Below are 15,136 nucleotides of genomic sequence, written 5' to 3'. Positions count from 1 at the left end.
GGATACGTCAAAGAGACAACAACCCGACCAAAGAACGGACAACAGCCGAAGTCCACCAATGGGTCTTCAACGCTGCGAGAGAATCCCAGTATACAAAAAAGATTAATTTTTTTTTATAAAACCTGAGTGATAAATTTACAATATTACAATATTAAATAGTCATGTTACAATGAGACCTCTGCCCTCGTGCAGTTTTTATGACCTTTGAAAAAAAGCCAATGATTTTACTGCCATGTCTTAAGGAAGCAGGGTTTATTGTATCGATGTTGTCTGATATTCTCGTGTAATGTCCATCTCCGAAAGTAAGATATGATGTTTAAGTAAAATTTAGACAGCACCTCATCAACACAGTTAGCTGGAAAACATAAATCAGGCCATTGGTTATGTCATTTGAGTTGTTTACCATTTGTCGATTCATGTCATGGCCTTTGAAAGCTAACTGTATGATGCGGTATGGCTTTTGGTCATTGTAGTAAAAGGTTGTACGGCGAACTATAATAGTTTCTTCTCAGAGTTTCTAACTTTTAGTATCTGGTGGAAATTTATCTAATTGCGTATCATATCATGCATCTTTTGATTCTATACAATTTTTTAATAGTCAAAAAATCTTTATCTTGGAGTCATAGGCGGTCTTCAAACCCAACTTGGCAACCTTCCGCATGACTGCTTGGCACCAGTGGAATGAACACCCCTTTATCTCGGCTGTAGGAAAGACGGTCTTGATGGCTGACCAAGACAGCAATCAACAATCTTCTTAAATTTCCAACTTAATCATTACTTGATTACAGCTGATTACCTTGTTTTATATTTCAAAACTGAACTCATTGTTTTAATTATGACAGAAATTAGTCTCCCATTCGGATATAGTCATTAATATTTATTCATTTTGTTCTATTTGCTATACACAAGATATCAAACAATCATCTAGAAAACAATAAGATATTTTAATATTTTATTAGATTAAACACATTCATCTACGATAAATTTATAACGAGTAAACAAAAGATATAACAAAAATTAAGATGAAAAATAATGTAAAAACAGTATAGTTTATTTAAAAGTTATAATAACCATGTATAAGTATCAAAATAATTCATCTATAACATCTATAAAAAAAAAAAAAAACAATGGACGATACGTCTTTTCAAAGTATGGCCGTTTTTGTACTATGGCCGTTTCATCTTTTCGGGGTATGGCCGATTCATCCTATGGCCGTCATGGTAGTATGGAGTATGGCGAGGTATATAATATGCAAGGTTCCTGATACAGTCACCGTAACTATCACCGTGTTCTGTGCGCATGCGCAAGAAACGCCCACCGAATTTCCTACTTTCATTTTTGAAAAATCTTCTTTTTGGAGATAGATTTGTACGCATCTATTTACATTTTATCTGCGAAAGAAAATACACTTGCTCAGTTGCTGAAGTGGCTCTCTTTCTCGTCCTTAAGAGCACACATAACTTCTAAAACGTAAAAAAAACATGTGAAAGGTATGAAAAATAATGCATTGTAACAATGAAAACATACATCATCTTTAAATGCAAAATAACATTTTAAAGGAAAGGAGGTTCCCCCCCCCCCCCTTTTTCCTTTTCCATCTACAAAATGTGATCTGGTTCAAAAGAGCCGGACAATTAATACTTTTCATGAGTTTGTGTCCGGTCAGTGTTCATAAGAGGTGGCCGAAATGATTTCTTGGGGAGTCCAGAAAGTTTTTAAAAGATTGTTATGGATCGTGCATGTATGAGGGGGATAGGACCTTTATCAGGACACCAGGATTGGGTGTTTTTAGCTTCAGGATTTTGGGATTGACTATTAGGTATCCAGGAATTCTATTTTTGAATTTCGGGATGTAGGGATTTAAATTTATTTAAATTCAGGATCTCGGGATTTCATGTTTTTAATCCCAGGATTTTGGGATCATGACCCCTCCTACCCCCAGTCATGTACATGTATGAGGGTGATACTTGTAATCCCCTGGGAATCTTGGTACCCCTGTCTTCACTTATAACCGTAAATAAAAATTGCCAAATGACAATAGACAATATAGACAATCGACAATATTTTTATTATGACATTTATAACAGTAATTTTTTATCCTTGACGATAGAAAAGTACACATTCCTTTAGGCCATATTAAAATCAATTGTTTTTGACACAGTCAAGAGGGGATAAATATAGTATTGCACAAGATTTAGAGGTTAAATATATTTCTCTGTCTTTTCATGTCGTCACAATGGGAATTTCAGATGAAAGCATGAAAATTTTACGTCATAATCAAATATTGACCAATGAACAACTACAATGTAAGATCAAACTAACCACACCTATATTAAATGAAAATAATCAACAGGTCGGGAATGCTATATATCAAGTTAAAAAATATTTATAATAAAAACAATATAAAAAATATTTATTTTTTATCACCAATGTAAACATACATGATATATATTACCATTGTATATATCTATCACCATTGCAAACATCTATCACCACTGTATATATCTATCATCCTACTGTTTTTATATCTCTCACCAATCTATATATCTATCACCTCACTTTATTTATCACTACACTATAGATCACCAATATATTAAAATCTCCACACTAAATATATCTATCACCACACTATATATTTATCACCACTCTATAAACCTATCAATCCACTGTATATATTTATCACCATTCTGCATTAAACACCACTTTATACAACACTGTATATATCTATCACCACCCTATCTATTTATCACCATTCTGTATCAATAGCCACTTTGTACAACACTCCCGTATATATCTATCACCACACTATCTATTTATCACCATTCTGTATCAATTGCCACTTTTTACAACACTCCCATATATATCTATCACCACACTATCTATTTATCACCATTCTGTATCAATCACCACTTTGTGCAACACTCCCGTATATATCTATCACCACACTATATATTTATCACCACTCTATAAATCTATTAACACACTGTATATATCTAAAACCACTGTATATATTTATCACCATTCTGTATTAATCACCACTTTGTACAATACTGTATATATATCTAACACTAAAGGTGTTTAATTCAGATCTTTTTATATATATTTTCCATTATTTATCACAATATATATCTATCACCATCTACAATATCTATCACTTTATCACTTTATCTCTCTATCACCATACTTTATATATATACCACTTCAGATATAGATATCCACTAACTATATATCTATGTCTTTACTATACATCTTTCACCTCACTTAATCTATCACTACACTTTTGTATCATCAACATATTTATCCATCACCACTTTATATTAATATCAACACACACTGAATATATATACATGTATTACCACTTTTTAAATCTATTACTGCTTTATAATTCAATCAACACACTGTATATAACTAAAAGCATTATATATAACTATCACTGTTCTGTATAAATACCAATTTGTACAATACTGTATATATTATCACCAAAAGATGTTTATATTTGTATCTCTCTGAATACCTTTTACACCATACTATAGTCATTAACTGCCTCCCTTTATATGTCTATGGCCTCACTGTTTATATTTATCGCCTCACTAGATTTCCTTTAGGTAGCTTCACATTTCTATCATCACACTTTATATATCCATCACCTAACATTATACACCAATCAGTGAATCACCTCACTTTTTTCTCTTTCACCACACTATATATCTATACATCACCACTCTTTATAAAGCTGTCACCACATTTTATATCTACCACCTCACCTCATTTATCTATCACATCACAGTTTTACCTGTCATCTCTCTTTATATTTATATTAACATATTGAATATATCTATCACCTCTCTATATATATATATATTATATATATATCCCCACACTAATAATCTATTACTTCTCTATACTTCTATCAATACATTTTTTTTTATATTTATCACCATTCTGTATAAAATCATGACTTTATACAATGTAATGAATGTTATACATATTTACCATAAAAGATGTTTATATTTTTATTTATTACTACTCTATGTATATATTTATGACCTCACTGTATATATAGACTATCAACTCTCTAATTATATATCACCATATTAATAAGTATAAATCACCTCAATAGAAATCTATATCACCACACTTTATGTATCTATCACCACATGTTATGTCTATCACCACACTATATACATCTATCACCACACTATATACATCTATCACAACACTATATACATCTATCACAACACTTTATACATCTATCACCACACTTAATATATCTATCACCTAACTTTATACATCTTTCACTTAACTGATCATATATCACCACACTTTAAGTATCTATCACTACACTATACATCTATCACCTAACTGATCATGTGTCACCACACTTTATGTATCTATAACCACACTTTATACATCTATCACCTAACTGATCATGTGTCACCACACTTTATGTATCTATCACCACACTTTATATATATATCACCTCACTATATACATCTATCACCTAACTGATCATATGTCACCACACTTTATGTATCTATCACCGCACTTTAAATATCTATCACCTAACTCATCATATGTAACAAAACTTTATGTATCTATCACCACACTTTATGTATCTATCACCACACTATATACATCTATTACCTAACTGATCATATGTCACAACACTTTATGTTTCTATCACCACACTTTATGTATCTATCACCACACTTTATGTATCTATCACCACACTATATACATCTATTACCTAACTGATCATATGTCACAACACTTTATGTTTCTATCACCACACTTTATGTATCTATCACCACACTTAATGTATCTATCACCACACTTTATATATCTAACACCTATCTGATCATTTGTCACAACACTTGATATATCTATCATCACACTTTATATTTCTATCACCACACTTTATATATCTTTCACCTGACTATATAAATATATGCACTGTAGCCATCCCGCTAGACCACACGACCACCTGGGCTTCATATAAATGAAGCTTTCGCTGGCCATGTGTTACCTTTCCACATCAGTTTTAATCAGTGTATATCTATTTTCACACTATTCACACTATGCAATCTAAAAAATAAATTTGTCTTTCCTTGTACTATATAGATCTAGTACAATTTTTTTTTTATATATATTAAAGATTTGTATATCCATATGTTAAAAAGTAAAAAAAACAGCTTTAATATATGTTAACAAGTAAGAATGGGCCTCATATAACAGTTTGTTGATATGGTAGAATGTCATTTGATTTACTGAATTTGTAATGTTATTTTTTATATGAATTTTTCCAGATTGCTATTCTACAGTGGACCTTGATAAATTCTGATGGAAAGGAAGTAATACAAAGGTACACATCAAGAAGAAAACTGCTTCTCATTTTGATTATTCATTTTAATCATGCACAACTTGCCAGAATATTCATGATATTTAGAAGAAGAAGAAGCTATGTCATGAAAAAACTGCTTCAAATACAGTTGGTGTATCTAGAAAGAAATGGATTGATTCAGGTTTTTTTTTTATTAGCTACCAACTATCCTGATTATATTGGATATCCCCACACTATATATATCAACAACCACACTGTATATATATAACAACACTTTTGAAAATTATTTGAAATTTATACAATAAAACAGTTAATACCGTATAACTAAGTTGTAAAACTTGTACAATTCTAAAATTTAACATAGGTTATATAGCTTCTTAATATTTTTAATTTTAAAACGGTAAAGAAATTCCAACAAATTCTGCTTTTCCATTGATATATGTTTGTATAAGCTTGTAAACCTATAATGACTTCATGTAGGAATTATTATTTATATTTTGATTTTTCTTACAGAGATACAAAACACGATTTTAAAAGGATCAAGATGTAATGGGTGAAAATGGAAGAAAAGAAAAAGGTATATTTAATTTCAAATAAAATAACAAGTATAATTTAATGATTTATAACAAAGAAGCACTCAGCAATTCTGTTTATAGTGATGGTGAAGGGTTTGTTAGAAAATGATTATGAGGAAAACTGCTACAGCATATCGCACAATATCTATATCAATGACTCGTCTACATTCTTGTAATCATGCACATGTATTATGTAAATAAAAATAGGAATATTGTATAATAAATGTTGGTCAAACATCCTTATTGAATACATGTATATATCCTTTAGTAACAAATTTATATAGTGATTATTTTAACACATGAAATTTCATTTTTATCATACCGCACTGCATATCTATCGCTACAGTCTCTATATCTATTACCATACTCTCAATATCTATCGCTTCAGTCTGTTACTTTATTCAGCCTTTTAAACTTTTTTGGATTCGAGCGTCACTGATGAGTCTTTTGTAGACGAAACTTGTGTCTGGCATATATACTATACAAAATTTAGTCCTGGTATCTATGATGAATGTATTTGTATATTACCACATTATAAACACCTATCACCTTACTATCAGCTCATGGTATATATCAATAACCACACTCTATAATTATCATCATACTGTCTTTATCTACCCCTACAGTCTCTATGTGTATCACCACATTATATATACCTATCACCTCACATATCAACCACCACTCCCTATATCTATACCTATACTCTCTATAGCTATCCCAACAGTCTGTATATCACCACATAACATACACCTATCACCTAAGTTTAAATACCTATCACCTCAATTAATATATCAATCATCACAATCACACTCTCTATATCTATACTTATCTATACTTATACTCTCTATATCTATCCCAAAAGTCTCTATGTATATCTCCTTATGCCTCACCTATCAACTTACTTAAGATACCTTTAACCTCACATTATATATCAATCACCACACTCTATAACAATCACCATACTCTCTATATATATCCCCACAGTATCTATATATACCACCACATCATATACACCTATTACTTACTTTAAATACCCATCATCTTGCCTTATATATCAATCACCTCACACTATATATTTATAATCTCACTGTTTATATGTAAACCTCTATTGATATATCTTTGAGGGGACTATATTTGTAACTCAACAAATAATACATCTAACACCTTTCTTTATATATCTGTAACCTTACTTGATACGTTTATAACCTTACTTGATACATATAACACCTTGCCCTTTCATTTATCACCTCACTTTTTATATATTTAGCACTTCACTATAGCTATATATATTAATGTCCTAACTCTCTCTCTCTCTCTCTATATATATATATATATATATCTCACCTCATTTTATATATCTATCCAATAACTTTATGTATTTATCACATAACTTAATGCATTTATCACTTTATACATCTGTCACCACACTGTATATCTGTCAACACACTTTGTATTTCTATCAAAACACTTTATATATCTATCACCACACTTTACAGATCTATCACCACACCTTATATATCTATCATCACACTTTATATATCTATCACCTCACTATATACATCTATCATCTACCTGATCATATGTCACCACAATTTATGTATCTATCACTTCATGTTATGTATCTATTACCACACTATATACATCTATCATCACCTTTTATAAATCTATCACCACACTTTATATATCTATCACCACAATTTATATATCTATCACCACACTTTATATATCTATCACCTAACTTTATACATCTTTCATTTAACTGATCATATATCACCACACTTTATGTATCTATCTCCTCACTATACATCTATTACCTAACTGATCATGTGTCACCACACTTTATGTATCTATAACCACACTTTATACATCTATCACCCAACTAATCATAATTCACAACACTTTATGTATCTATCACCACACTTTGTATATCTATCACCTCACTATATACTTCTATCACCTAATTAATCATATGCACCACACTTTATGTATCTATTACCACACTTTGTATATCTATCACCTCACTATATACTTCTATCACCTAACTAATCATATGTCACCACACTGTATGTATCTATTACCACACTTTATATATCTATCACCACACTTAATGTATCTATCACCACACTTTATATATATATCACCTAACTCATCATATGTCACCAAACTTTATGTATCTATTACCTCACTTTATATATCTATCACCTATCTGATCATATGTCACCACACTTTATGTATCTATTACCACACTTTATGTATCTATCACCTATCTGATCATATGTCACAACACTTTATATACCTATCACCACACTTTATGTATCTATCACCACACTTTATATATCTATCACCTAACTCATCATATGTCACCACACTGTATGTATCTATAACCACACTTTATACTTCTATCACCTAACTAATCATATGTCACCACACTTTATGTATCTATCACCACACTTTATATATCTATCACCACACTTTATATATCTATCACCTCACTATATACATCTATCACCTAACTAATCATATGCACCACACTTTATGTATTTATTACCACATTTTGTATATCTATCACCTCACTATATACTTCTATCACCTTACTAATCATATGTCACCACACTTTATGTATCTATTACCACACTTTATATATCTATCACCACACTTTATGTATCTATCACCACACTTTATATAGCTATCACCTAACTCATCATATGTCACCACACTTTATGTATCTATTACCTCACTTTATATATCTATCACCTATCTGATCATATGTCAACACACTTTATGTATCTATTACCACACTTTATATATCTATCACCTATCTGATCATATGTCACAACACTTTATATATCTATCACCACACTTTATGTATCTATCACCACACTTTATATATCTTTCACCTAACTCATCATATATCACCACACTGTATGTATCTATAACCACACTTTATACTTCTATCACCTAACTAATCATATGTCACCACACCTTATGTATCTATCACCACACTTTACATATCTATCACCACACTTTATGTATCTATCACCACACTTTATATAGCTATCACCTAACTCATCATATGTCACCACACTTTATGTATCTATTACCTCACTTTATATATCTATCACCACACTTTATGTATCTATCACCACACTTTATGTATCTATCACCACACTTTATATAGCTATCACCTAACTCATCATATGTCACCACACTTTATGTATCTATTACCTCACTTTATATATCTATCACCTATCTGATCATATGTCAACACACTTTATGTATCTATTACCACACTTTATATATCTATCACCTATCTGATCATATGTCACAACACTTTATATATCTATCACCACACTTTATATATCTTTCACCTAACTCATCATATATCACCACACTGTATGTATCTATAACCACACTTTATACTTCTATCACCTAACTAATCATATGTCACCACACTTAATGTATCTATCACTACACTTTATATATCAATCACCACACTTTATATATCTATCACCACACTTTATATATCTATCACCACACTTTATATATCTATCACCTCAATATATACATTTATTATCTAACTGATCATATGTCACCACACTTTATGTATCTATCACCACACTTTATATATCTATCACCACACTTAATATATCTATCACCACACTTTATATATCTATCAACTCATTATATACATCTATTACATAACTACTCACATGTCACAAATCGTTATGTATCTATCACCACACTTTATATATCTATCACCATACTTTATATATCTATCACCACACTTTATATATCTATCACTACACTTTATATATCTATCACCTCAATATATACATTTATCATCTAACTGATCATATGTCACCACACTTTATGTATCTATTACCTCACTTTATATATCTATCACCTATCTGATCATATGTCAACACACTTTATGTATCTATTACCTCACTTTATATATCTATCACCTATCTGATCATATGTCAACACACTTTATGTATCTATTACCACACTTTATATATCTATCACCTATCTGATCATATGTCACAACACTTTATATATCTATCACCACACTTTATGTATCTATCACCACACTTTATATATCTTTCACCTCACTATATACATTTATCACCTAACTGGTGATAGGTCACAACACTTTATGTATCTATCACCACACTTAATATATCTGTCACCACACCGAACATCTGGTACCATGCTTTGATTATCTCTTCAATTTATACATTGATCACCTTACTTTATGTATATTTTACTTCACTATACATTTGTATCACCTCACTTTTTAAATCTAAGACACAACTATAATTTAAACCAACCTTTATATATATATATTACCTCACTTTATATATCAATGTCCTCATTTTATTGATGCATCACCTCATTGCTAATATCTTATTGGCCTGACTGTCAATATTTTTCTTCCTTTTCACTTTATATATGTAGTCCCTCCTCTGTCACCTCTCTGAAAATATCTTGATGACATCATTGTAAATGTTCTTTCCACCAGACACTTATCTATAACCAAACTATTTATATCTATTACTTCACTATTTATCTATAACCAAACTATTTATTTCTCTAATCTTACTATATATATTTATCACTTCACTATAAGCTATGACCTCGCTATATATATGTACATACATATCAATCACATCACTTTATTCATCTATCACCTCACTTTAAACATGTATCACTGCACTTTATGTATCTATCACCTCACTCTATATATCTATCACCTTAATTTGTATATCTATCTCCTCATTTTATGTAAGTTATACCTCATTTCATATATCTATCACCTTATTTAATATATCTATCACCACACTCTACATATATTACTACATTTTATATCTCTATCACCTAATTTTATACATATATCACCACACTGTGTATCTGTCACCACAATTTTTATATCTCTCACCTTAATTTATATATCTATCTCCTCATTTTATATATGTATGACCTCCCTGAAAATATCTTATTGACCTCACTGTTGATTTTTTTTCATCACATTTTATATATATTTTTTTATATATGTATCCCCTGCACATATGTATCTATTAACTCACTACACTGTTTAAATCAATCACAACACCATTGATATATGTCACCACACAGTATGTATATATATATCATCTTTTTGTTTATATATCATCACACTGTATATATCTTACTACTGTATATACACATAACCCAACTATAACTAAGTCCACACTTATCACCAATCTATATCTATTTATCACCATCTTATCATATTTATAGTAACACAACAATGACATCTATCATCATTCGTTATCTGTTTTTCACTAGACGGTATACTATTGTTGTATCTTCTATACGTGAGAGAAATGGACTGGTTATTGTATAATTTACAGTGGAAGGAGATATGCAGATATGCAATGTCCACTTAGATATGTTTGTATAAGATTGTACACTTATCATGTAGCAATTATAAAATTGATTATTTATATTTGTGTTCTTCTGACAGAAATACCAAACAAGATTTTCCAGGGATTTACAGGTCATTGGTGAAAATTGAAGAAAAGATAAATGAAATAACAAAAATAGTTAAATGATTTACAACCAAGCAGCACTCAGCAATAGTGATGATGGTAAAGTATTTTTTATAAAAAATGATACTCATTAAAAGATATATACAGTGTGGTGGTTGATAAATTCCTCCATTGCTGCAGTCGCTGTATTCATCACCACACTCTCCATATCTATCTCAACAGTCTCAATAGCTATCCTCATACTATGATTATCTATCACTACACTCTTCATACCTATGCCAACAGTCATTATGTATATCATAACAGTTTCCATGTATATCTCCGCATTATACAGAAGCTACACCCTTACTTTATTTATCAATCACCTCACTTTATATATCAATCACCACACTCTCTATATCTATCCTCATACTCTCTATATACACCCCAAATGTCTTTCTGTATATCTCCACTTAATAAACACCTATCATCTTACTTTATTTATCAATCACCTCATTTTATAAATCAATCACCTCACTTTATAAATCAATCACCACACACACTCTCTATATCTATCCCCCACTCTCTATATCTGCCCCAAAAGTCTGTATATTTCCACAAATTAAACACCTATCACCTTACTTTATTTATCAATCACCTCACTTTATATATCAATCACCACACTCTTTATAATTATCCTCATTATCTCTGTGTCTATCATCACATTCTCTATGTCACTCACCACGCAGTCTGTTTATCTATGCCCATACTCTAGATATCTATCCCCACAGTCTCTATGTTTACGACCACATTATAAACACCTATCAACTTACTTTATTTATCCATCACCTTTCTTTATGTATCAATCACCACACTCTGTAATCTATCCCCATAATCACTATATCTACCCCTTAGGTCTGTCTGTATATCTCCACATATTAACCACCTATCACCTCAGCTTATTCATCAATCACCACACACTCTCTATATCTATCCCCATACTCTCTATATCCACCCGAATGTCTTTCTGTATATTTCCACTTAATAAAAACCTATCACCTTACTTAATTTATCAATCACCTCATTTTATAAATCAATCACCTCACTTTATAAATCAATCACCACACACACTCTCTATATCTATCCCCCACTCTCTATATCTGCCCCAAAAGTCTGTATATTTCCACAAATTAAACACCTATCACCTTACTTTATTTATCAATCACCTCACTTTATATATCAATCACCACACTCTCTATAATTATCCCCATCATCTCTGTGTCTATCACCACATTCTCTATGTCACTCACCACACACACTCTTTATTTATGCCCATACTCTAGATATCTTTTCCCCACAGTCTCTATGTGTATGACCACATTACAAACACCTATCACCTTACCTTTTTTATCCATCACCTCACTTTATATATCAATCACCACACAATATCTATATCTATCCTTATACTCTCCATTTCTATCCCAACAGTCTCTATGTTTATGACCACATTATAAAGACCTATCACCTTACTTTACATACTTTCACCTACCATAAATTATCAATGACCACACACTCTCTATATCTACCCCAAAAGTCTCTATGTATATCTCCACATATTAAACACCTATCACCTTACTTTATTATTCAATCACCATACTTTATATATCAATCACCACACCCTCTCTATATATATCCCCATACTCTCGATATCTACCTCAAACCTCTCTATGTATATCTGCACATAATAAACACATATCACCTTACTTTATTTATCCATCACCTCACTTCATATATCAATCACCACACACTCTCTATATCTATCCCCATACTCTCAACATCTCTCCCCGCAGTCTCCATGTTTATAACCACATCATAAACACATATCACCTTACTTTTTTTTATCCATCACCTCACTTTATATATCAATCACCACACACATTCTATATCTATGCCCATGCTATCCATATTTATCAACACAGTACCTTTGTTTATGTCCACATTATAAACACATATCACCTTACTTTACATACTTTCACCTCACATGAATTATCAATGACCACACACTCCCTATATCTATCCCAATTAACCCTATATCTACCCCAAAATTCTCTATGTACATCTCCACACAATATACCCTATCACCTTACTAAAAATACCAATCACCTCACCTTGTAAATCAATCACCTCATTTTATATGTTTCACCTCACTCAAAATATCTATCACCTTACTCTTTAGATTTTCACCTCAATTTATATATTATGTCTATCACACCACTGGGTATATCTCTTAAATCCCTATTTTTACCAATTTGAAAGTGGATTAGCATGAAACAATCCTGGTTGAAATGAAATGATTTGAAAGAAATGTGTTTAAAGAATAACTGCTTCAACATATTATGCAATATTATATGTAAATATCATGTTAGGTGTCTTTTCAATAAAAGCATCAAATATGGTATACTAACTGTCGGTCAATGATTCTAACATTCATGATGAGTAAACCTAATAAATATATTATTTCGGTGTTATTGTACATTGTCGACATAATACATCTGCTGGCACACACATAATGTATATACCACCACACATTATGTATCTACTGCCATACATAATATATAATTATGACCACATATAATATATCTACTGCCACACATAATCAATTACCACCATGTATAAATCTGTCCTCACAGTCTGTATATCTATCACCACACTATGTTTGTATATCACCACACTATTGTCTCTCACCACACTATGTTTGTCTATCACCACACTATGTTTGTCTATCACAACACTTTTTCTTTTAATCATCACAGTTGTAAATCAAAGGAAAGTAATTACCCAAGAAAAAAATGATTTGAACTTTTCATTTAAATGATTGCTCTCACAAGTGAATTGAATTTCTGCATTATAAGTTTTACATTTTGATACTATCTTGGGATTCTGCCATTGCAATGGTGAAATATCCTATTTGTCCTCAGATATAAAGCCAATAACAACTGTTTGAAGCTTTTAAATTTTGTATTGTTTTGGAATAATTTTTTGGTCAACTGAACCATATCGTTATTTTTTTTTTAGGTTAAACAAGATTTAGTGCCTACCACACAGTTAAGAAAGCATGAGAGACAAGAATGTCTACAGAACAGAGGAGACTATTTTTACTGCACTTAGATTTGTGTTTTAGTTATATTCAATTAGTATTAAAGAACTACATAGAATAAATCATGTTATATTATGTTTTTAGATACTTTATGTCATTTCTCCTTCTCATGCTTGGGGTTCTTTGCCAACATGGGATACTCCGAGTAAAGTGAAAAATGCATATCTTTTTTTAACCATTTTTCTAACGTGTGTATCTGTAACAACTAGAAATTTCAGAAGCAGTTTTAATATGCCTTTATACTTGATTACCTTTAAACTGAATGTAGCTCCTAGTTAAGTTAGTGTTTATAATTCATTTTATAGGGGATTCATAATCAGTGCCAAACAATTATTATTGATGGAGTTATTCCCATTGGATATATAAATCATATGAAAAATTGCATGGAAAGCTTTTTCAAATCTACATCATTCATAGGATTGCTACGAAATTCATATTGAAGGTTTATCTTGGCAATAATTGGGGTTAGTTTGAAATTCATTTCAATTAATTCACTTTTTCCCCAGGAGTAATGTCCCTTGGAAATGTATATTTTATAGCAAATTGCCTTACA

At 30.9% G+C, this 15,136-nt stretch overlaps 1 long non-coding RNA gene across 2 annotated transcripts; it reads left to right on the top strand.

The window, feature by feature from the left end:
- Window positions 1-1,366: 1,366 nt before the first annotated feature.
- On the top strand, window positions 1,367-14,637 carry LOC134709584 (uncharacterized). 2 transcript variants are annotated; one of them, XR_010105989.1, is made up of 5 exons: window positions 1,367-1,490; window positions 5,307-5,362; window positions 5,855-5,918; window positions 11,423-11,546; window positions 14,502-14,637. It is a non-coding gene; the product is annotated as an uncharacterized LOC134709584 (long non-coding RNA). The 2 variants fall into 2 exon arrangements; XR_010105992.1 differs by lacking the exon at window positions 5,855-5,918.
- Window positions 14,638-15,136: the final 499 nt, after the last annotated feature.

This window comes from Mytilus trossulus, chromosome 1 (assembly GCF_036588685.1).
Source record: "Mytilus trossulus isolate FHL-02 chromosome 1, PNRI_Mtr1.1.1.hap1, whole genome shotgun sequence".
Taxonomy (NCBI): domain Eukaryota; kingdom Metazoa; phylum Mollusca; class Bivalvia; order Mytilida; family Mytilidae; genus Mytilus; species Mytilus trossulus.
This window is presented reverse-complemented; position numbering and strand designations above follow the sequence as displayed.